This window comes from Canis lupus, chromosome 31 (assembly GCF_048164855.1).
Source record: "Canis lupus baileyi chromosome 31, mCanLup2.hap1, whole genome shotgun sequence".
NCBI lineage: Eukaryota > Metazoa > Chordata > Mammalia > Carnivora > Canidae > Canis > Canis lupus.
In genome coordinates, this window is record NC_132868.1 from 41,925,415 (window position 1) to 41,934,658 (window position 9,244).

Here is a 9,244-nt window from a genome sequence, read left to right on the forward strand (position 1 = left end):
AACAAAAAAATAAAATAAAATGAAACTTCTGTTCCTTGGAACATACTGTGAGAAATCTTGAGCAGCAGAGCACCAATTAGCTATTCTTGGAATTATATGGTACGTCAGTGGAGATTTTCAGATTCTCTCCTGATTAGATGGGCCAATATTTTTTTAAAACCTACCAAGCAAAATCTCTGTTCCATATCCACATATTTGAAAATGTACAGAAATAGCCTCTGAGTCTCCTTCATTTCTACAAATCTTTAAAAAATGTATACCTGCTTACAACATATTTGGGGAGTACACTTTGTAATGTTTCTTATGGTAAAAATATTCAAAGAATTCCATTTGTGAAATGAATATGTAGACAAATAGAGAATCCGCAAAGTCTTCCCTGGATACCTCAAAAACATCAAAATGCAATTCTGGCATTAAAAGAAAGACTACCTTAAAAGTTATTTACTCTGAGATATATTTAGAGAAAAAGAAATTAGAGAAATCAATATTTGTAGAAAAATAGAGATGTCATTGGCTGATAATTCTTGTGAAATAATCAGATCGAAAGTCTGACCTTTCAGTTAAGAAAACAATGTGCTGAGCTTAATTCAAAAATGATGCAGTAGAAAACTGTGGAGATAAATGGTCATTCCATAGGGCTAAGAAAAGGCTTTAGGAAGATCACATCCAATTATCCCAAAGGAATGCGTTCATGAATGCCAAGAAACTAGGACAAGTTCTGATTTTTAAGACAATGAGAATATAGAATATAGATATGTCTACATAATTTTGGTATTTGCTGCCTTCTAAACACATTCCTGTCTATCTCCAGCTGTATCTACATAAAACAAAAAAGAAAGCAACAGAAATTCAGAAAAAGGCAATTTTCACAATAGAACACACACATCAATGAGCCTAGTTCAGGACACACTGAGCTATACTTAGGCACATATGTACGATGATGGAGGAGTGATTTCAGGGTGGCTGGGTAGCATGTGTCATTGACATTTCTTTATTTACCTATTTGTTCCTTTATTCAATAAATTTGTTTTGAGAGACAGATACCAGCATATCGCTAGGTTGTTGGGGGTGAACCCTATCAGAGCCTGACAAGGAAAAGAGAAAACTCGCAAAAGTAAAAGTTAGCAAGTGATGCGTACAATTAACTAACAAGGGGAGACAACCAGACTACTACTCCAGAAGCAACTGACGCAAGCAGAGCTTTCACAGAGCTGATGTGTGGCGCCCAGAAATGATTACCGCTCTCCTTTCTGTATGTGCTCACTCCTAGCTGGCCGAGGCTGGACCCGTGCAGAAATGTGAATTTGGCAGGAGCTTCTCTTCAACGCCTAATGCCTCATTATTCTTCCCTCACACCAGCTGTACAAGTTGCTCCCGACCCTTAACTGAGGAGCTTGAGGGCTCCCAATCTGAGGCCCCTACTCAGAGCATCAGCAAAGCAGGGGTCCAAACGAAAGAAAGGTTAAGCATTTGATTTTGGATATATTTTTTGAGGCATCAGAGTAGTCAGCATGAAAGCAGAAAGGCAAAAAACAAAAACAAAAAAGAAATTAGAAATAGCTACTTATGTGTCTATCTATCGATTTAGACCTATATACATATAGGTGCATGAATAGACACATATGTATATTCAGGAGAGAGGTAGGTAGATGATTGATGGATAAGATAGATCAATCCATCAATTGATCAATAGATAGAAAATAAATAGATGATAGACGGTGGGAGGAAATACCACCCTGAGGTTGTTCCAGCCTAAGGATGTTAAAGGTTTCAACTGGCCCCAGTCAGAACCCTATTTAGCAACCCATTTACCTCCCTTACTATTCTCCTCCATCGAAATAAAATCATCTCAATTCTCATATAAAGTTGCTACAAGTATTCATTTCTACAACCCTCCTAGAGATTAGTTTAGGATATTATGAATATAAATAGGATATATGCATGCATACATGTCTATGTGTGCCTTAAATTGTACACATTCTTTTAACCAGAAATGTATCTTAAGGGCCACATATAAAATTTTTATTATAAACTCAAATGTTAATAGTAAGAAATGGTTCTCACAGCATAGTTTATAAATGCATCAACTAAAAATGTGTAAACCTTATAGTTAACTTATATGTTCTTTTCTCTCTTTTTTTAAGATTTTATTTATTTATTCATGAGAGGCATAGAGAGTGGCAGAGACACAGGCAGAGGGAGAAGCAGGCTCCCTGCGGGGAGCCAGATGCAGGACTCGATCCCAGGACCCCAGAATCAGGCCCTGAGCCAAAGGCAGATGCTCAACCACTGAGCCACCCAGGCACCCAACTTATAATCAATAGAGAACTACTTCAGTAAATCTTGCTGTATAAAAAACTGAACATTATAAAGTAGTATCATTTGAGATTCAGTTTAGGAAACCAAAACCTTTCTGGGTATCTCAGAGGAGTATAATACTGACACTGGGTGCCCTCAAATTACAGCAAAGAGCGAAGTCAAGGAGCCACAGCTGGACCACCAGCTCCGAGGCTGCATCAGCCTGGATGGACAGCAGGAATAAGAAAACCATTGGTGCTGCTGCTGCTGCGGCGGCGGCCTCTACATCCATGAAGATGGTAACCCAGCCACGGGCACACGGAGTTTGACCACAGTAAACAAATCTACCTGACTCGCACACCAGTAGCCATGGCAGCAAGAAGATGGTCTCTGCCTCCCTTTTCTCCCATAAATTTCATGTATCATTGGCCCATTTTGTTGATAGAATCTAAATTATCCAGAACCTTCATAGGAACGGAGCCTGAGAAATGCAGCACTTAGCTTATAAGTCCCTGCAACTCAGGGAACATGGAAGACAGTGGAAATGCGTGCTGAGCACCAACAGGCCCCTTCCAAAGCTGAAGTGTTTCAAAATTATTTTGTAGAATACCCATCGCTGACAAGAAAAAAAAAAAGAAAAAACTCAGAAGGCAAAATTATGGAGATAATAAAAGATCGTAGTTGCAACGATGGTGGGGGCAGTGGGGAAGATGAACAGGCCATGCACAGAGGATGTTTAGGGCAGTGAAAATACACTCTATGATGGTGTAATGATCACATATGTCACCATACTTCTGTTCAAACTCATAGAATGGACGACCCGAAGGCAAACTGTCAGTGTAGGTTCATCCCACCACTCTGGTGAGTGATGTGGACAACACGGGAAGCTACGCATATGTAGGGGCAGAGGATGTATGGAAAATCTCCGTACTTTCTCAACTCTACTGTAAATGAAAACTGATCTGAAAAAAAAAAAAAAAAGGCTTTTAAAAAAGAGAAGAAAAAAAATCCTAAAATTTACAAAATTAAAAAAGAAAAACAACTCATGTTATATTGACCTACCAAAACCATATTTCAAAGCAGAATGTAACAGTATCCTACTTTTAGGGGAAACCCAAAAGTCCACTGGCGGTCTTAGTAAGTTCTTACCATATACTTATTTTTATTCAAATTAATGGAGCAATCACGGCAGAAAAGATGAAGGAAGGAATAAGTCTACCTTGTGTTCATCTTTGCCTTTTCTTGTAAGAAAAGCAAGGGTTGAATCTATCCTATCAATTTAAAAAGAAGTTAAAACACTAATTTGCCTCATTCATTTATTTATTCATTCAACAAATAGTTATTGGTACAAGGGTTTCTCTTTAATATAATTTTGTAGGAGACTTTTATACTTTTCAAATATATTCAAGAATTATGTTTCCATTAAATTGACTTCATTTTTTACTACAAGGACATAATCTCTTTTTACTACAAGAATATAATCTATCACTTATGTGAAATAAGGTAACATATTTAAAACCTATATTAATTTGTATATTTTTTTAGCCAAGGGCTTTAGTAGAGACTCCTTCAGATTAGTCAATGTAAAGTAACTCTAAGAAATTCCATAAATGATATACTAAATAGAAATTAATAAGGGAGAAAAACCTTGGAAGTTAAAAATATTAGAAAAAGCAAGGTATGGCTAGAAATCACTTAACCATACTTAAAATTTTGAAAAACTGTGGTTATGTGCACTTTATTCTATGACTTCTTAAATATGGAGAGATATCCTGGGGGCTTCTACTCGCAGTATGTGATGTGGCCTCAGTTATAAAGGAAGGAGTAAGAGAATAGGGAAAACGAAAGGGAGAGGGGGATTTACCCATAGCTGGGGTGACCACCCATATCTAGCTTCCCTGGAATGGCCCACTTTATACCTCTAGTTCTGTGTAACTATTAATGATGCTCCTTTTATTTTACAGAGTGTTCCAATTTGAGAGATAAATTATATGGTCATTCTAATTGGTGAGAGGAGTGAAGAACTGGGATTATAAATAACATTAAATTAATGGCATATTTAATGGTACATGCAGGGAGTGAAAATTTTTAAAGAGAGGAATCACTGAAATTGGGTCAGTTGCCAGTAGAGAAAGCATTATCAAACTACCAAATGGAATGATAAAGTGCAAGTCAATAGTCCACGGTCAACTTACAGTCCTTCACTAAATGATGTTGGATTTTATCTCCTTTCATCTTTAACTCTTTACCAAATCAATTGAGATATGACTACTAATAGTTGATCATAAATCATTAATCTGAAGGGATATCAGTAAGTCATGCTGTTCAACCTCTACAAATAGCCCTAGGCCCAACTTTGCCGAGACAAAGTGCTAACAGCAGAAGGCCATTAGTATTTACAGATTTAGCGTGTGTCTGTATCACACTTTGGTAATTCTCATAATATTTCAAACTTTATTATTATTTTTATATTTGTTACAGTTATCTGTAATCAGTGATTGCAACTCACTAAAAGCTCAAATGATGGTTAGAATATTTTTGGCAACGAAGTATTTTTAAATTAAGGTATGTGCATTGTTATTTTTTTTTGACACAAAGCCACTGAACACTTAGCAGACTACAGTATAGTATAGGCACATTTTTATCTGCAGTGGAAAATAAAAAAAATTATTTGACTTGCTTTTTTGCAATATTTGCTTTACTGTGGTGGTCTGGAACCAAATGAACAGTATCTCCAAGGTATGACTGTATGTGTTCATGATATTGTTGTTATACAGAATAGTGTCTTTAGTTTTAGAAGATGGTTGCTGAAATATTTAGGGGTAAAGGGTCATAATACCTACAGCCTGTTTTGAAATAGTTTGGAGAAGCTTTGCACAGTGGCAGTATCATAGCCAATGAGGTTTATCTGAGGCGCAATTATCGCTAATTAAATAGTTTGGAGAGATGTGTAGACAGACATAGAAATAAATGCAGATATAGATGTAGATACACAGATAGGTAGATGAACAAAATAAAGCAAAATGTTAACAACTGTTGAATCCCCCCTGTACTACTTAGTGTATGGCTGTTCATTGTACCATTTCGCCTTGCTCAAACTTCTGTATATTTGAATTTTTTAATAATAAATAGAAAAAAGTAAAAAGAGAACATTAGGTCGCCTATCTTTTGCAGTCCTAACTCCTACTGCATATCCCACCCACCCCCCACCCAAGCCCTTTAAACCATATCAATACTTTTTTTTCTCATCCTCTTTCTAGGTAACCTCATTTACTCTTTCACCTTAAATATCATTCAAATATAGTTCATTCCCCCAAGTCATCTCTGACTCAGATATCACCTCAAACTTCTATATAGATAATAAAGCTAATTAAATATCCCACCTAGATATCACAGATGCTTCTCAAGTTGACAGATCCACAACTGACATCTCCATACCCACTCTTCAATAAATTGATTCATCTACAGTGTTCTTCAACTAAGCATTTAATACCTTTTTACAGCCAAGACCCTAAATCAGAATCCTGGGTACTATCCTTGATTCTCACATCTCCCTCTTCTTCCACCCAATCAGTTAATAAATTCTATCCATTTCAACTCCAAAACTCAGAATTGAATTTTCCCCCAGATTGTCACCACCACTCTGTTCCAGCCTACATAATTATCCTTGCCTGGGCTAAAACAATAGCCTTTAATCAGTTTCTGTACTTCCTTTCTTTACCCTTTATAATCTATTCTCTATAGATAACCTGAACTAATTTTTTAAAATATAAATCTAATCTTTAAATCCTCTGATTAAAATAAGATGGCTTCTCAGTGCATTTAGACTAAAACCCATGTTCCTTAACCAGGATCTCAAGGTCCAAGTATATCTAGCCCCTGGTCACCTCTTCCACCTCATCTCAAGCTTCTCTCCACCCTTATTCACTGTTCTCCTCATACTAGCTTCCTTTCTGTGCACATAAACTGCCAAGCCATTTTCTCCTACAAAGTTGTGTCCATCCTCTTTTATCTGTTTGTCATGCACTTCATTTTTATTTATTTAATAAATTCTCAAATAGCACTTAGTGTGTCTGGGCTCTTTTTAAAAGAGTTTTAAGAATATTGATTCATTTAATATGTCAATCCCATGAAGTAAGTTCCGTTACGATTCTTCTTTAATAGATGAAGAAAAAGTGTAAGAAAGTGGAATGATTTGAACAATTTTATATAGATCATGCTAGCCCCCCACGTGATGGCATTTGGAAACAGGCCCTTGAGAGGTTAAAATGTAGTCATAAGGGGAGGTCCTTATGATGGTCCCAATGGCTTTATAAAAAGAGGGAGGATGGGAGAGAGACAGAGAGTGAGTGATTATTCTCTTTTTGCCATTTGAGGATACGGCCAGAAGGAGGCCATCTGCATGCCAGGAAAAGGGCCCTCTCCAGGAGCCGAATCAGCTGGCACCTTGCTCTTGGACTCTCCGGCCTCCAGAACTATGATACATATGTCTGTCGTTCAGCCACCCGGTCTACGGTATTTTCTTAGAGCAGCCTGAGCAGACTAATACATATCATAAGTGATAGAACGAGGTTATAAACCCAAACTGAACTTTCAGCGACTGTTCTATAACACCATAGATTCTGTTCTTCTTTGGGCCTTTGGTATCTTTACTTAAACATTAATTCTTTAGGCAATGTCTTCTCTGAGTCCCTTTCTACTTCATCATAACACTTTAGTGTTCCCTTCATTGCACCTCTCCCAAAGTTTAGTGCCTATCTTTTCACTGTTATGTGTCTACCTTCGTGCTTATCTGCTATGTGATAGGTGTTACTAGGCAATGAATATACAATAATTCATAAGACAGACCTTGTCCCTACTCACATAAAGTTTGGAGTCTAGATGAATTGCCTTTTTGCAATTTCAACACCAGGATCATAGGCACCAGTGGAGAATAAATTCAAGAAGAAGAGTTAAGACCATATAAAATTGGAATAAACCAGGAGACAAGCATATAGATGAATATGAGTCAAGGAATGAGAATTGCTGACCTAGGCTGGGTCATGGCAAATCTGAAGAGACAAAAGTAGGGAACACAAGGGAGCTTCTAATAGAGAGTATCCAATAAGAACTTTCCAGCTTCCTTTAGAAAAGGTTTTCATTCCTTTGGGATCTATACATTTGAGGCAAGCCCTACAATAGACCTCAAGCCAGAATAGCATGATCTGATTGCTAAAAAGCTAGATGTCTCCAGAAAGTTGAACGAACCAGGGTGGAATTTGAGATGTTGCCTCCATCTTTTAATTAGCAATAATCGTGCCTCGGATAAACCTCATTGGCTATGATGCTGCCACTGCGCAAAGCTTGCCTTCATGTTTCAAAGACACAATAAAAGTATTCTGCAATACAGTGGGCCACTAATTACCCCCTAATTTAGGTATACCAGGCAAATGGAATTTGTCCAACAGTGTAGATGTTTTTCATGAAAGTCGGTGAACTGTTAAACATGCCCAGTCCAAGATGGAAGTCTGTCATTTCTAAGAATGCGAGAACTCCAGTAAGTGCAGTTCCAGCATAGAATCTCAAATTTAGATCCCTGACTGCCCTCATGTGGGGGCCTTTCAGCAGATGTAAAAAAAGGAGGCACCACTTATGAAAATCTAGCCTTCAGCTTGAGCAAATGGTTTACCCAGTCTCAGGGGTCTCAAACCCTTATGAATACCTTCTATATGCCAAGCACTAGTCTATGCTCTAAAGATGCAGAATAAGCAAAAGGAACATGGTTCTGTGGTTATAGATCATACATTCGGTAATGAGAGATCCTGAGAGATTTAGTGAATGAGAAAAATGAATTAACTCATTAATTAAAAATTATTCCTGATAATTGTACCACTATGAAAAAAAATGAAACAAGATCATGAAATAACAGAGTGACTTAGTGTTGTGAGGCCTGTTAGCTCCATCCTCATATAAAGTAGGGTCGAATAGAGCACACGGCTACCCAGCCAACTACATTTCCCAGACTCCCTTGCAGCAAGTGTGCTCATGTGGTCACGTCCTCACCAATGAAATAGGGAAGGAAATAATGTGCACCACTTTTAGATCTGGGCCTTAGCATACTGAGCATGCCTACTCTGTGCACTCTTTTCTCTTCCCATTTGCTAAAAACTGAATGCAGCAATAACACAGCTTTAGTTACTCAGATAGTAGAAATATGTTGGGCTCATGACCGAACAAGATGGAAGGATCCTGTGTATACATAAATGACCTCATGCAGTAGAGTTTTCTCATAATCTGGACCAATCACATTAATACTATTATTAGAAATATAGATAAACAGCATCATGGGTCCTTTTTTAAGTAGCAGCTAGGCTTCCTCAAAGTAGTGATTTGGGACACAAGTATTAGCTAGGATGATCACAGGAAATGGCATTTCAGAGACAAGGCCTGAATGATGGGAAGTAATTAGCCATGTAATACGTGGGATTGAAGAAGAAAGAGCATTAATAGCCTGCCAGAAACACACACCCTTTCTGGAAAATTTTTATTTAGGACCTTAGTAAAACTCTACTACTACCTTAACACCAGAGCCCTAGATACTGGTAGACCTTTGGCAGCGGGCTGGGAGCTAGATCATGAAGAGTATGAAAGGCTGAGGGTGAAGAACATAAAATAAGCCAAAGCACAGCCCAGGCCTGAGGCAAGAACCAGATTGGATGATCTCAGGCTCCCCTACGACAAGTATATAGCTTCCATTAGTCAAGGTAAAAGCAAGTGGACCGCTGATGGTAGGAAAATAAAAGTAGCAGGAGACACGGCAAGCAGCTGGTCAGATAGTGAGTGTCAAGACAAACCAGACAATTTTAGTTATTTAGTCATTCAACATAGGGGTTTTTTTCTTAATTAAGATACTATATCTGTGCGTATGTGATGGTTTCTGCCAGAATGATGTACCCAGACCTTTTCT

At 37.8% G+C, this 9,244-nt stretch overlaps 1 non-coding gene across 1 annotated transcript; it reads right to left on the minus strand.

Moving 5' to 3' along the window:
• Positions 1-7,499: 7,499 nt before the first annotated feature.
• LOC140622484 (U4 spliceosomal RNA) lies at positions 7,500-7,642 on the minus strand. The gene has a single exon (XR_012022245.1). It is a non-coding gene; the product is annotated as a U4 spliceosomal RNA (small nuclear RNA).
• Positions 7,643-9,244: the final 1,602 nt, after the last annotated feature.